General features: G+C 32.9%; 1 pseudogene across 1 annotated transcript in view; it reads right to left on the bottom strand.

The window, feature by feature from the left end:
* Positions 1 to 8,201: 8,201 nt before the first annotated feature.
* LOC143232149 (phosphoenolpyruvate carboxykinase, cytosolic [GTP]-like) overlaps positions 8,202 to 17,169 on the bottom strand; it is a 41,084-nt pseudogene continuing 32,116 nt past the window's right edge. The window contains exon 10 of the transcript XR_013017399.1: positions 8,202 to 8,585. The product of XR_013017399.1 is annotated as a phosphoenolpyruvate carboxykinase, cytosolic [GTP]-like (transcript). The remainder of the gene's footprint in view (positions 8,586 to 17,169) is intronic.

Here is a 17,169-nt window from a genome sequence, read left to right as displayed (position 1 = left end):
AATTTCAGTCTTTGCTCTCAAACCTCTAAGCACTTCCTGGACCATACGATAATATATTCTTCATGACTATCATTGTGAATGCAACATTTGATGTTCTTTGAGTTGTTTTCTGTATATAGCCACATCTAACAATTGACATAGAAGACTAATAAGGCTTAATTTGTCTCATCATGTTATAAGCTAGTATATTTTAATTAGGAAGCTGTGATTCATAAGTTTCTCCATCTCTTGGGAACATGCATGGTAAGAGATGAAAATAAAGACTTTGAGGCCGTGTAATGCACATAAAGTATTCATTATACATATATCATTATGCTAACCAAACATGACTAGATTAAATAATTGTTAATCTATAACCCATTATGATTGTCATAACATTTGCCTCACCTCAGTATTGGTGCGTCCGTTCATTAAATCAGTATGTTTAAAATATTCATATTAAATGCACTTGCTTTCTTTTTTCAATACTTAAAGCTGTAACAATTAAAACACTCTCACCAAGGTGTTTGAAAGTTTTTCACATTGATTCTGAGGAACCAAGAAAGTTAAGCTATTTGATTTCATCGTTCTCTTGATCTCTGCCAGAGATTAGTGTTTTACTGACCTAACTTTCTTCACCAATTAAGGTAGCTCGACACCAGTATTATACAACATAGCATCTGCGTTACCATAATAATGGGAAGATTTTCATTTACCACACATATACAGTTAGAGCCATGCTGAAGTAATACTCTGTATGCTCTTGCTTTAGCATGCTTATTTAGTCTAATAAGGGTTTAAGTACTAATGAACAAAAAGGAGATCACATAAACTTAGGGTGAGACTTTTAGTTCAGTCTATGGAAGGATAATATGTATCTACTTTGAAGTAGCACTGTGTTAACATTAAATTATAGATTTTGTTTGTATCCACTTGGTTTGTCCTCCACTGGGAAAACAGTAAGTCTACAGACTTACAGTGCTAAATGCAGGGGTTCGATTTCTACCAGTGTACACCAGATAACCCAATTGTAAAATTTGTTTTCAGGTATTCAGGCTGAAATAGCATGCAAATACATTGCGTTGAAATTGCTGTTGAATGTTAATCTAAATCTGTCATACCTAGTGTTTCTTAATTAGGAATGAGGTTAATTACCTCCCATTTAACGAGTTCTTATGTATTTGACCATAGTATATATACACTTTTTTATTAATTTGTTTTATTTTTGCTGTTTGTGATGGGTATAAGGTGTATTTGTCTTACATATACAAGATTGAAAAAGCTTTTTGTTTGATAGTTTGAGTTTTGTGAGAAGAGAAACCTGTCTCTCTTGCTACTTGTCTATTGTTTAATTTATTTTTTTAAGTAAGAATATTCCGTTTATATATAGCTTGATATTGTGTGTTATAAGATACACACCAAATCTTAACTGGGCCGTGAATCCATTTTAGACCGAATACATTATTTCGTAAGCTACTAAATATTATTACTAAACCAGAATGCATAGGATTTGTTCCAGTTAACTTTTGTGCCAGTAGTGACAGTGTGCACATTTACTATTTCAATATTATATTGAATAATAGACTGGATTGTGCTAGAGTTAAGGTGACATTATCTATGTGAGCAACAATTTTTGCTCAGGTACTGGGTTTTCTAGGATAGGAATACTCTTAATGTTATGGCATTGATGCATGGAAGAAAGTATAGTATCAATTACCATGACAAAAAAGATAGTGAACAATCCTGTCTTACTCAGAGCTGTAAGGAATTATCCTGGATAGATAAACATTGACAGCTCATGTGTCATTGATATTTGTGAAGATAGATTAGACTCAATTTACTATGTTCTCTGGGAAGCTCTTTTTTTCTTTTTTTAACATGAGGAATTCGTGTTTGACTTGGTCAAACGCTTTCTCCTGGTGAATTGTTATTATACTGACTTATGGTCAGTGGTGGGATTCAAAAATTTTAAGAAGGGGTTCTCTCAAGGGAAGGCCTCAATAATAACGGGTTCTCTTACTTTTCCGGAAGTCTATACTGATACATCATTTGAAAAGGAAAATAATGGAAAAAGTGCTTTAAAATCTTTTATTTATTTCATTTTAAAAATTTCCAAATAGTCAATTGATTGTCATCAATAATTGATTGTCAATAATACGGTCTGTGATTTTCTCATTAAACCTTTCTTGTCGAAATGTGTGATGAAGTGTGACGCAATCAGTTTCCACGACATCAACAATTCGACGGTATAATTGAAGCCATCAACGGGTTCGCTAAGCTAAAAAATTTTTAAGAACGGGTTCGCGCGAACCCCCTGAATCCCACCACTGCTTATGGTTTGTTTCTGTTGTATATATGAATTATGTATATTGAATTCGGAACACTGCAGCTTTGTTTGTTGATTACAGTATTTTATATTTTTATTTTGGTATTTGTACAATTTGTGAGAATTTTATAGTCTGTATTGGTTTGTAATGGTTAAGGTGTGTTATTAGTTCTTATTTAATGTTGTGTGTCATGATTATACCAGTCTTAAAATTAGGACAGGAGTTCGTTCTCAGTGTAAGTTAGTCTCCTAATGCGTTCCAGATTTTTCCTTATATAATTCAGTTGTTCTGGGATTTGTTGTTTTTCATTAAACTGATTACTACTCAGCATTCTTGTGTTGTGAGTGTTCCTATTAAGATGTCACCAAAAGGTGGATTGAGCAGTTTTGTCGTCTTAGAATAGAGACGTGTTTTTGCTTTTTTTATAGTAAAGTCAATCGGGCTATCTGCTGAGCCCACCAAGGGGAATCGAACCCTTGATTTTAGGGTTGTAAATCCTAAGACATACCAGCTGCACTAGCTGGGGGCAAGACAGTAGAGATCGGTGGTATGCTGTTGTTTACCGTTCATTATATAAAGCTATTTGAGTTTCCTCCCTTAAAGTGCTTGTACAGAACTCCTTAGAAATTTTCTTCCTTCTCTAGTGTTTGAACTGTAGTTCCTCAAATTTGTAATATAGTTAACTTAATTCAGTTATTATTTATATGGATTCAGCCATTTTAGGGTCATTTGCTTGTGTTCTACTTCCAGCCATTAATGTTTTGTCAAGGAAATTTATGTCTTTGTTGTTGTGTTTGTTCCTTTCTTGTATATATATATATTTTTTATTTCAAGGTTTAGGTACTCCCATTCATTTGTGGTAGGGTTTTCTGTGTTATATGTGTATTTATTCTGCTGTGTTAATGTTTTCAAGAGCAGGTACATTAAGTGTCCGATGTTCATAACCTCGGTCTATTTTATTTCGTGTTGCTATTTCTAGGCATATTACGTGGTGATCAATAACATCATGATCTTTAGTGTCAATTGGGCTAATCAGGTTTTTACTGCAAACTGCAATATTTCACCCCACTCCATTATTACCCCAATACAACATTCGGGGCTGGAAACCTGAATGTGGCACCAGACATTACCTAAATAAAGTTTGTAAATCACTCGTTGGAGCCAGTTTACAGTTTCATCTCTAATTTTTTTTTTTTAAATTTTGCCTATTACACTTTAGGGTATAGTAGTTAAAATTTCTGTCTATGATAATATCATAGGTACAGAAAAAGTAGCACCTAGACTCCTGAATATAATTTACTAGTTTTATCTTTCTGCCGTTTATATATATCTAACTAACACAGGTCGTCTTCTTGTATTTGAACAATTTGATTTTGCCAGTCAATTTAGGATATATAATGATATCTGTTCTAGCTTCTTAGGATAACAGAGACGCGAGGCCTTAAACTTATTTCTAAAATTTAAAATTTCAGTTAAGACTGTCTGTGTGTGTTTCTTGGAGAAATAAGACCTCTATGTTGTATCTATTTATATAGCTCATAACGAATTTTTGTTATGACTCATTTAAAATATTTAGTATTTATAACTACTATTTTAAATGTTATATTAGCAGTAAATTAGCTAAACGAGCAATCTAAAAAAGTTTCTGAAAGAAAAAACACTTACTGCTAAAGTATTAAATCAAACATATGGAAGAATTGGATGGTATTGTTCACCTTACTTTCATTATTTTATTACTGGTGACTATTTCCTCTAACATTTCACTTTCCTCAAGACATGACGTTTTATTTATTGAGTTCCTAGTCCCTTTTAGTTTTCCTTTCCTTCGTCGATTATAAACTTTTTCTATTAGGAGTCGTTGATAGGGCTTACACTTTCTTTAGCTACTATAATTTCACTTTCCTTTACTTCTGAATAATTTTATCTTCTATTAGCGTTTTCTTCTTCTTTTTCACAGTCTAACTATTTCTATATCCTGACCTGGATCATACTATTGTCATAAATGTTTTCATCTGTCAAGTGCAGAAGTTATATCCCTTTCCCACTTGTTACAGGAAGTTTGACTTGTCCAGTATCTCATGCACTGTTTGACCATCTTCGGATAATTAACCATACTTCATAAAGTTATGTGCTTGTTTGAAGTTTGAGACATGTTTCGTCATGTATATTTTGACTCAGCGATTACATGATCCCATTTTTCAAAAATCGTACTGCGCCAGCCATTGGTTTAGAGTGGAGCTGTTTTGTTCGAGTAACATAACTTATTGTTTTCTGTATTTATTTATGTTTGGTTTTTTTATTTAAAATGACAGCATTGTGTACAAATATACTGTGCTTCTCTTGAATTATGATGGTGGTAAATATAGGAATATTTTTATTATTACTTTCGGGTGTATCTGGTTTTTTCTACGTAGAGTTCTGGACAATTATTGGTTGCCCATTGCTTAATAAATGACGTTGGTATTCTGTTATTTTTTAGGAATTGTTTTGAAGATGCATAATGGAAATTTTGAGTGCCAGTGATTTTTATTCAATTAAAATTATTTTTGGAGGAGTAGAACCTCTTATGACACAGATAGTCTGAATACGATGTTCATAGGATTTCTTTATCATCTCAATGAAAGAAATTAAATATATTATCATATCCACTGTGTAATGAATCAATTCCTGATCTACTGTTTTACCTTTGTCCCTGATGCCTGACCGTGTATGCAATACTATCTAAGCATTAAACGAAATAGAAAATAATACAGAAAAGGAAACAAATTCAATTGATTAGAATTTATATTTTGAATATAATTTAGTAATTAAATATAGTATAACTTTGTCTTAAACCTAATTTATTTCTTGTTACTCATGCACATGATTAAGTCTACCTGTTTGAAGCACTTATACTGAAACTAGCACAAGAGTGAAATATATTCTTAATCTATATGGAATATTAAGCAAAAATAAAATAACTAATAGATGCTTTATTTGTACATTGATGAATTAAATTTCTCTAATGCTCTCCAGCAGTTCAAAGTTTACATAAGACTCACTATATCCTTTGCCTACCCTCCTTGAACAACTGCATACTTCAGGAGTGAAAGTGCATTGAACTTATTGTGCTTTGCTGTTTTCGGATGGTGGATTTGTGAGAGGATTTCTTTTCAGTCAGCATTCCTTTGATGTAAAAGCTAAGAGAATTGTACTTGATTCTCTTCATAACTGACCTCCAGAAATCATCAAATTTTAAGCTGTTAGAGTTCACTGTTGTACAGGATTCGTTACCATTGGTTGTTCTTTCTCAGCATCAACTCCATTAATTACACCAGGAAAGTGAATTATTTTCCCCTCACAAATGAAACGATATTTCCCGACTTCACTGATACAATGTTGAGCTTACATGCACCAATCTGTACACAGCAACTAAGGTTGAAGCAATTCTTTATCTCTACACATGCTATCACCAGAAAGTTCCTATAAACACCAGCAAATTCGCTTTTTTCATCAACCGGTTAGGTAAGGGTTGTGAGGACTTGGCTTGCATTTTTACCTATATAAACGTTTTTCCACACAGATAACTCAGCAGTAGGGGTTATCTTCACAAGTTTATTTTGGCTTTGATTCAAGCAAGCTGGATCTATGTATATCGACAATAGCTCCACATATAAATCTGATACGTTGTGATGAAGTCAATGGATCATTGGTGATGATGACTGGAATATTACATTGAAGCCAAGAATCTTTGGCAAGATGAATGACAGGAACTCAAGGTACAACTTCGTGAATGTACTTTTCATCATATATAGTATCTTCCGAGTTTGAAAGTTCTTGGCCAGACACTGGTGCTACATAAAAAGTATTAAGGTTCTCAGTGCAGTTGTATCCATGATATGCATTCATTCTGGCTGAGCCAGCGAGTCTGACAGGCTTTTGGAATCTTGTGGGTCTACATTTGTAGACTCCTTAAATACATAGAACTTTATTATAAAAGTACAGGTGTTGAAATGGACAAAAAATATACCTGATGCATCACTGTTTCACAAGTATGTGGTAATGCTGCATGTGATGATACTAAAACTACACAGTAGCATAACCATTTCATGATAAACATGTTTAATTTGCTATCTTGATTTGAGAATCACACTGTCACATTGACTGTGCATTACATGTTGGCACTCTGGCCAACACAATTCTGAGTCCACTAACCTGAAAAGTGGTTGTTATTGCATCGTAAAAGGCCTAGGTATTTCCTTCTGCAGTTGGAATAAGAGTTAATCTTATGCATATCACTGGTCTGGAAAAGTATTTCACTATAATGATGACAAATGCCTTCTTTGAAACACTTTATTCAACTTCATATAATTATTCTACAGATCACTCACTATTTGAAGCAAACAAAATTTTATAGAATCTTAGAACTTCAATGGGAAATATGAAATAGCAGGTTTATTGCAAATGAACTGTAACAATTGATAGTACTTTTTCTATACCACAACTTACATGAAACCTCACCAGTTAGTGAATTACCTAGTTTTTAATACCTTTTTCCTTTCTATTTACATAATTTGCTAAACTATAAGTGCCAAATACTTCATAACTGATATTTTGAATTTCAGTTGACTACATTCAAAAACCATCAGTATATCTAAGATGCAATCACTAAGGTAGCAAGTAATACCCAAATGAAATTTTAACACTGATTAATAGTATTGGCCTGAATAATGAAAAGCATTTTTGAATATTAAAATTAAATTCTTGGTGCAAATTAAAATTCTGTTTGACTGAAAAAGATCAAATAATAATCAGTGATGACGAGAAACCCACTTGTTGAGAAATTTATATGCAAAAACGGCTCGTTTGGGCTGAGAAAACACTTTACATAGAAGAGCGAACAACGTTTCGACCTTCTTCGGTCATCGTCAGGTTCACAAAGAAAGAGGTAACTGACCGGAAGCTGACCACATGTTTGAAAGGGGTTGTGTAACTGTGTGTCGAAATGTAGAGGGCGGTATTACCTCCGGTAAGTGGGTTTCTCGTCATCACTGATTATTACCGCCCTCTACATTTCGACACACAGTTACACAACCCCTTTCAAACATGTGGTCAGCTTCCGGTCAGTTACCTCTTTCTTTGTGAACCTGACGATGACCGAAGAAGGTCGAAACGTTGTTCGCTCTTCTATGTAAAGTGTTTTCTCAGCCCAAACGAGCCGTTTTTGCATATAAAGATCAAATAATGTTTTTTCTAGAACATTAAACAATTTGTTTTAAAATTACAACTTTTTTCTTAACTTTTCCAATAGCATCTTTCATAAATAATAATAAAAAACACCCCACATGAAAGTCTGTATAATGATAATGATCATACCTTGTTTGTGAATTAATTTTTCTCTTAAATTAATATTCCATGAATATGCTATTAATTATTAAAGCTCATTTTTTGTGGAACATTCCAATGACCTTTCTAATCTGTACACTTCTCTTGAGATTAAGAAATCAAATTTATTGGAATTTCATATTATGCAAAAATTTGGTAAGAAGTCTCAGATCCAACATACCATGTTCATGCACAATGCATTTATCTGAATCCAATTAAAAGCAGTTTTATTTTTGCTTCCTGTGTGTATACACATTTTGGAAAGAAATACCTCAATATGGCAGATCTTTCACAGTTTTATTTATTGAGTATAAATATGTATATATATGTATGCAAATAAAGATTACTTACTTTCATTTAAGTTATTAAATACTTTAATTCATACTTTTTTTTTGAATTGGTGACCCATCAGCTGAAAAGTTTTCCCATTATGCCTCTCTGAACATATTTTATTGTATTGTATAAGGAAAGTACTTAAAACGTCAATGAAATTAGTATTAAAAATCAAAAGAATGTATTTACTTGTTTTCATTTTTATCTGTTTTACTTTTATCTGCTCATTTTATTTAGTTATACCAGTGGGAAAAACACTAATATACATAATTCTAATAAGCAACCACACACATTTTGGTCACAATTGTCACCATAATTTACATTAAATTTAGCTTAATGTTTCATACTGCACAACAAATGGCTGTTCTACATATTATTAACACGTTGCTCAAGTTTATTCAGTTCCTCACCTGCTTCATTAGGTAGATCCTGAGGCAACTGTTCATTGAAATACTTCCGGATCTCTTGAACCTCATTCTGCCAAAACTCTTTTGGTACATGCATCAGCTCATTCATGTCAATTGGAGGAAGTCCATCTAGGTTGAGGGAACCATCTTTAGGGACATACCCAATTGGGGTTACCTGGAAAATATTAACTACTGTAAACTGTTTGTCACTGATGAAAATATATTATTTTATAAACAAAATATGTGATTTGAACTTCCATTCTGGAAAATAGTTTTGACCTATAGTTATCTTTGGTTGCAGTCAAGAAGTCAATGATTATGTATTTCTATACTTTTATCACAAAGGCAACCTTTCTGTATGTTTACTGCAAAAAATTTTGCTTGTTATAACATAATTCTTGGTTGAGTGATTAATTTCTATTTTATACCTAAAACACATCATTATTGGAAATTAAATCATGTTGAGGGCATTTCATAAATATTTTGCTTTCTCTTGATTTCAAGACATTTACAACTCACTGTTGAAAGTCTTCCAGCCAGATTTGGAGTAATTTACATACAACTGCAAATGATAACTGTAAACCATAGGAACTCTGTTTATCAAAAACACTATCGATAGTTTGGAACTTCTTATCCTCAGGTTGAAAGAAGAAAATTAAACCAACTAAAAGCTTTTTATATTTTAACAGACAGTAGTTAATCTGACATTTTAAAATGGTGCAGCTAAACTGAAAAATTACAACGTTTGAACTGAAGTAAATTTCAAAAGACCAAGAAGCTGAGGTGCTTTTGAATAGTTTGTTTCTTTTAAATACAAAGAGTCAAGTTACAGAGCATGATGTAATATAGGAGAAAGAATTACATGTCATATGAGCAGAAAGTGCTTGAAGAAGTGGCAATAAAAAGCTGCTCAACCCCAAGCTTACAACATAAGGAAGACTGTCCATGGTGCAAAGAATGACATACTATACACAGCTGAGCAAAAATTAACATAAAAAAGGACTTTGTTAAACAAAAAAAAAGCAAATAAATTCATAATGAAAGACATCCCAATGAAGAAAACTAACCCCAAAAACCAAAAATAATAATTGATGCTGTATAAAAAAAACCAACAAAAAAACACCAAGATACAGCCAATAATGTGGAATACAAAACATGCCCTGAATTTTGGAGGTTACTGGATGTAAGACCCACAGTGTGGTGGAGATATACATACCATCTACTAATCTCAACTTCTGTTCACCAGTCTTACAAACTTTAAGACAATAAAATAACTAAAAAAAAATGTTAGAATAACCAAATGTGGATGCTCAAGTGTCCAATGTCCCACATCTCTATCACCTTTCACTACCTGCAGACAGATATAGGAAGGTGATTGCTATTCAAAGTATAAAATAAAACTAAAATAATATTCCACCAATGATGGTAAAGCAAGATTAACTTATTTCTTAATGCTGCCATTCCAGCCCTCATTATAGTAGAAAAGTGCTAAAGCAAATTCCTTTTTTAGATTTAACTTTATTGCATGCTTTTATTCCAAAACAGCATAAATCTCTAATTACATTTAAATTTCTAGTTCAGTGAAAACAATCATCAATGAACTGCTATTTTATAAAACAAGTAAAGAAAAACTAATCGAAAAAAGAACTGCTTGTAGGAATTGTTAATACCAGTCCTTTTGAAAGAATGTCAACAAGATAGAGGATGGAATTTGCATCATCCCATTGTTTGTTGAATGTTAATAAACAAATATAGGATAAATTAAACCCAACTGTGATTGAATAGTTATTATATATATTGCTATATGTTAATTATTGTCTGTGTAAGAATAATGTTAACTTCTGATACAGTCTTACCCCCACTTACACAAGGCTAGAATCTCATGTTACAAAGGCTAATTTAGCTGCACAATATTAAAATCATTGGCGATCAACTGCCCAAAATGAATAGGTGAGATCCAAGATGAAAGCAAAGCACACTTGTGGGGTATTGCACTACATTTGGTACAGGTATGCCTTTTGCTTTTGAAACAGGAAATGAGTCCGATATGGTTGAAAAAAAAAAGGATGTGAACATGTGAAATTTGTTCAAAGAGGTGCAATTCACAGAAAAATAAAAACTGAATTAGCTACGTAAATACACAACCTCAACTGGACAAAGTTTCACGACTCACCCTCAGCATTAGGAGTGGGGATCACATCACAAAAGATAAAAGGAAATATATTGTAACATAAAGATAGTGGCTAAGGCTTATGCACTCATCAACTCCAACTACAAGTAAACAGTGTAATACATCAAGCAAATGGAATTATGAAAAGGAAGTTAGTTTTCAGTTAAAACCAGACAAACTTTCAAAACCACCACAGGAGCAAGAAATTGAAAAAAAATTGAACCTGGCACAACAGTCATGGCATTGCATCAACTCAACTGTAAGAACAGGGTAGTGTCTGTAACTGATATTATAAGAAGAAATATTGCCTAACTCAATTGTAAGTGCAAGGAAGAGACATCCTGCATGAGACAACTGAATATTCATTCAACTATAAGAACAATATACATACATCCTGTTGTTAGTATTAAAAAGCGAAGTCCCCAAAACTCCACTGTAGGAGCAGGGAAAGAACCTCCTTCAACTAGAATTAATGAAAAGAAGGGCCTATATGGCACTCACCCATAAAAACAGAATGGTGTCATCAAAAACCCAGTATTACAAGGAGGATCCCATGTAGGCTAGACCTGCTCTAAACAACAGCTGTTCCCCTGGGAAAACCATCCAGGGTAAAAGAAAGTAGGAAAACCAACTTTGCACTCCATCCATCTTTACAATTAGCATAATAATAAAAGCAATAAACAGGCTAGGTCTGAGGAAAAACATAACTAACCTGGCATAACACCTGCCCTATCACAAAGTGAGATCCTATTGTCTTTTGAATCTTATGCAAAACTACATAAGAACTATCTGCACAAACATCCTATCATCAGTGGTAAAAATGAAGTTTGCTGAAAACAAATGAAATGATAAAAGTTATCCCAATCAAAGGCAAAAAGATGTGCATGTGTAGAATGACTAGGGAAGATGATATCTACCTCAGCAAAATACAGCTAGAGCATGCAGATCATAAGTGATAATGGTGGTGTTGGGAGTGGTTCACATTTTGGCCTTAAACATCTCATTTAAAGGAGAGAGAAGGCAAGTAACTAAAAGCTATGATGAATCTGAAAAGAGGAAACATGACAGGGAAAGTCAAAATCCTACAAAACCAGGAAAAACAGATGGTATCTGACAAGGCAACCCAATACCTAAACACAATTAAAGAGAAAGCATTTGCCTAACAACAAGATGAATAACTGAGAATGATGAGAAATGGAAAGTTAGGAAGGAAGAAAGCCATGCCAAAAAGACTACCAGAGGAGAAAGTCAGGCTATTGGTTTTGATAAATGGATGTGGAAGAAGGTTTGATGAATCAGGAAAGAAAAGGAAAGTCAGAATATGCTAGCCTAATGAGTTGACAAACTCAATCAGTTATGTGCCATTTAACACTTTAAGGAACAAACCAGACGAAGAAAATGATGAGGATCAAAATGGGAGTACAAGTGGAGGATAAAGAAATGAGTGTGAAAGTTAAACCAACTTTACAAGCATAACAGGTCTCAGGGAGGAAGGACCATTTGAGATGCAGGATGACACAAAAGGAATGGTAAAGAATGCAAGTAATATTAATGGCATATATATCTAGTTGATGATGTTCACAAGCAAGGAGGAGAAGAAAGCAGGTCTTGAGGGAGAAATAGTACATGAAACATGTTGGCAAAAATTTAAAGGAAGGATAGAAAAAGGCATAAAAGACCACACACTGAGATCCTAGTCAGGAAAACTAAAGAAATGTGGATGATACATAACTGAAAAAGAGTAGAAAAGAGTGCATGTTTTCTTATAGCAAAGCCGTATTGCAATATCAGCTGTTTTCACCCAGGGGAAAAGAAACCCTGACTTTAGAATTGTAAATCTGTAGACTTACTGCTATACCAGTGGAGTACAAAGAGTTGGAATAGAGGGAAATGGCAAAACTTGGATAAATGGAAGGTGTTTGACAAAACTTCCCAATAGTTGGACATGGTCAAAGCAGACAAGTGTTTATCAAACAATTAGGTAAAGAACTGAGAAAAAGTAGGAACAGCAGATTTAGAAGGATGGAAACCACACCTAAGAAGTCAAAGGTGTAAGGTAGACCATCACCTTTGGCAAATGGAAAATGGACACTGAAGAAAGTCTGATGGATAGGGAAAGGAAAGATGCAACATCTGGAGTCAGTTCCTAAGTTGAGACAATAGATGTGACAAAAACCATGCTTGAAAACTGAGTGTGGTGACATCTGAATGAACAATGTCTGATCAAGGTTGATGAAGTAAATACCAACACAGGGGTACAGAGAAAAGAAAAGTGAACTCTGGTCATGCCAGCCAATATAAAGTCACAAGAAGGATTAGACACAAAGTGGTTAGGATTAGTGATAAATCTCTGGAGAGGAATCAAATTGGAGGGTAAGCATAAATGTTTATGTACTTTCCCATCTTGACTGAATGTGTCCACTCCTAGAGCTAATAGATGGAGAATCAGAGACCAAAAGAAAGGAAGTCTTGTGCTCCAGTGAGTGATGAAAGCATTGATATGAAGTGTTGCCAGCTGAGAACTCCACCTACCCAAAGGTATGCGTTGAGGGATCACTCTTGGGTGTAGAATCTTGTTAGGTTGAGACAAATGATCCACTACTAGATTCAAAGTGCCAATAACATTGCATGATAAAACCACCATGGTGACTGTCGGATCAGAAAAGGATAGTCAAAGTCTGAAAGCACAGAGCTTGAATGTGACCTTGATTAATAATGTAACTGATTACTGTGGAGTTGTTGGAATGTACCATAACAAACCTCCCTGCAAGAGAAGAAGGAATTGGGATAAACCTCATTAAACTACCATTTTAAGGATGTTGATCTCAAGAGCAGACTCCTTGACTGACTAGAAACTAGAAGGTCCCACACCCAAGTGTTAAGGCAAGACCCAACTTTATAAAGTTAAGTCTGAAGATAGGTAAATCTGAAGTAGATGGAGAAGGTATGGTCTATTCTCTGTCTAGCCATGAAACAAGACCAGCTCTGATTTGGGATGGAAGGTCAAAAAAGTTCAAGGGATCTAAAGCATTGCACTGATCAAGGAGTGGCCACTGAAAGGAATGAATATGAGTTAAACCCGTGGAAATGAGTGCTTTGACACACCTTCATTCCTAAAGGATATGGAATCTCTCAAACTGTTAGAGAATGTGAAGTGAGTGCCTTGAAGACTGCCTGCTCCATATCTTGAATATGAAGAGGAAAAGGCTGGGCCTTACTAAGCTTGGAATTAAAGAAAACCCCCAAATGAAGAAGGTACTGAATGGGGGAAAGAATGGGTTTCTCTACTTTTATCAAGAATAGTCTGGTGTTGCTTATTATAGGAACAAATGTGTGTGGTCTCTGGACTGTGAACATGAAGCAAGCAGGAGCCAGTTGTCCATGCAATGTTGAGTTTGAAGACTCATAGAGTGAAGGCATATTTTATTTGTACAACCTCTGGAATCTTCTAAATGCACACACAGTTTATTTTGGTAAAACTTTATATTTCTTAATTTTTCTATTCTAATGTTAACTGTAACTAAATCAACATACAGTAAAATGAAAGTTGAAATTTATGAAGTAAAATAAATACCATTTTTCCCTCTACACTGAATCCATTATTGATCAGAAAGAACAAAAAATAATTATATTAATTACTTCAACTGCTAACTGCTTTTAATTATATAGTTTTACTGTTATACTTTGTACTAAGTACTATTAGACAACAACATGCAAAAAGCTATAACCCACAGTATATGCCCATTAGCTGTTTCTGTAGAACCAATCTAAATAGCAGTTTTACATTTTATTTTTCTGAACTTTTACTAGGCTAATCTAAGACATCTCTCATTTATACCTTTTTTTTTAAAAAAAATATATAAGAAAAATTATACATACACTAAAACAAGGATCTGTATTACTTACTGTGTAATCAAACTTATTTGAACTTCAATAAAAATTGAAGAGGTTCTTTCATAAACCTCTGAATTTCTGAAGTTTTGAATGTCAAAAACCAAATTAATTAGCTTTAAAGTAAGCATTTTAGAACACAAAATTACAACAATTACTTGAATCAAAAGGTTTAAAAGTAGTCTAATGTATCTGCCTTTTAAGTGAGTTATAAATAGTTTAAAAAATTCCATGAACATTCAGAGCAACAAAACAATCACTATAAAGTAATTTTTTTAATAATTAACAGAAAACTAAATGACTCGTATGATTTTTATAGAATAGAATCTGCTCTTTTTACTAGTTATAAATGCATTCTTCAACCATTTAGCTGATTAGCACACAATTTCAAAATTCAAAGAGATGGAGGGGCGGGGGGGGCACTTCTCTGGTGGATTTGAAAAATTTTAGATTCTTGTTTGTAAGTATGTATACAATTTTTGTTTATAATTAGTTGGAAGCTGTACAAGTCCATTACTGAAGTTAGAAAATTGTTATATTAATAACACAGAGCTCAGATGTGACATCCATGGAAAAATTAAGATGGAGAATCATTAATATTTCTTTTTAAAATTAAAAGATTCACACTTGAATAATATAAGAATATGAATTATAAATTGTTTTTATAACAAACGTATTAACGTGCATTTATAATAAAAGTTGCTTCATTAAATCTTGAATGTAATACTGTACAAGACTGTCACATGTACAGAAGAGCCATACTTGGAAAAAACAGTTAACCAATATTATCGAGGCAGAGGCTCTGGTCACTTATGAGTATTTTTGATATTGATTTGAAGATCTGAACTTGCAGTCCAGATTTAGTAAGTTACCTATTCAATTTAGAAATTGAAGATGTTTTTTAAATTTAAATTTTTACTAAATAAAATTCCATAAAGAAGTGTTTCAAGGAAATCAGCAGTAAATGAGACATCTTGTATAACTACAATGTAGTTATGTTACTTCTAAACTATAACAGTTCAAAGTAGCATACATGTAAATTTTCATAGCTTATAAGCTGTACTTAACCAACATCACCAACACCATTTATAAAATCTTTCTGTGTATGTTACTGAGTTACATTCATAATTTAATTAAACTATTTTAATATGAATAAATTTTAATAAAGTTACTGTTATTAAGTATGTTATAACTTAAAGCTTTATATTATTTAAGTTTTATTCCTTCATTTTAAAAGAAAAGATACAACAAAAATTAAAACTGCAGGTGTTTGCTGTCACATGATCTACTTGTGGTTACAAGTCTAAACTTCACAAGCTATTTAATATATATGATACAGCAAAAACATAATAAAGACTGTTGGCACAGAAGGTGAAATAAAGTACCAACTATTTTTCATTTGCATCTGGAAAATTTCCAAAAAATTTCTTGATGGGGTTTTACATTATATTTCTAAGCTTTAGGTCAGCTACACCCACTTGCAAAGTCAAAGCTGTGCTGCCAGGCGACAGTTTGAGGATGAATGATATGCTTACAAACAATGAAAAGAAATTTTGCATGATTTAGTAACAGCCTGAAACATATTGCATTTAAGTTTAACATTAATATTTTAATTAGTTTTGTATTATTTGTGTTTATAAATGCATATCTGAAAATTCTGAGTGTATATATTTACACTGATGTAGTTTGACTAGTGGAAATGTCTAAGCAAGATGAAGACCATCTTAACATGTGCAAGTGTTAGTTAAAGAATTTGTGGATGACCTTTGCCTGTAATAACTATAGAACATTGTGAGATTACGTTGGCAGGAACAGGTTGGTATACCTGCATCAAGAATAAAAAGACAAAATATTGAAGAAGAAAATGAAAAAACTAAGTGAAAAGGTAAAGACATGAAATTATGCATATGAGAAATTTAAAAAATATCCTAGGAACATTTAAAAGATATGAACATACTTCCATTTCTTAAATATAAATAGTTCATTGCACTCTATGTTGATGATATCTAGAGTTTATGATATAATGGAGAAGATTCTGGAGATTATGCAAATGAGATGTATAAACTATAATATAATAAACAGTATTTTTTACTCAATGAAAATCATACTGTATGTAAACTTTTCAAGAATGAGTGCAAATAAATATAGATTAAACAATGACTGATTTATTATAAATGGTAAAAAAGATCAAAATCAAATGCCTTATTTTTCTTAAACTACATAGTCTTTGGATCATTCAAGACAAATTGATAACTATTTCATCAACTATTTTCATTTTTATAAAGAATTTTCATGAGTTACATTCCTACTTACAATGTAAATCAATCATATTTATTGTGTTAGTGATCAGTTAGACCCTGAAAAAAAGTGGAATAATGCATGTAATAAATGTGAAAAGTAGTCTCAAACCATAAAAGTTTCTTTTTATTCTCATTTGAAGAGTCAGCCTCTTTGCTTTTGATACTTGTGCAAAGCTATTTAAAGACTATCTATGCTGGTTGTCCCTAATTCTAAACTTAACTGTATAAAAGGCTTCTAGTTAATGAAAGTTATCACCAACTTGATTAACACTTCTCTATTCAAATACTGACATATGCACCCCCTAGCTCCAAAGTGTAAAGACAATTCTGTTTCTGTAATGATAGGATATGAACAACGAACACACAGACTGATAGTCAGGCATGGTAACTACTGGGCT

Source organism: Tachypleus tridentatus, chromosome 11 (assembly GCF_004210375.1).
Source record: "Tachypleus tridentatus isolate NWPU-2018 chromosome 11, ASM421037v1, whole genome shotgun sequence".
Classification (NCBI taxonomy): domain Eukaryota; kingdom Metazoa; phylum Arthropoda; class Merostomata; order Xiphosura; family Limulidae; genus Tachypleus; species Tachypleus tridentatus.
This window is presented reverse-complemented; position numbering and strand designations above follow the sequence as displayed.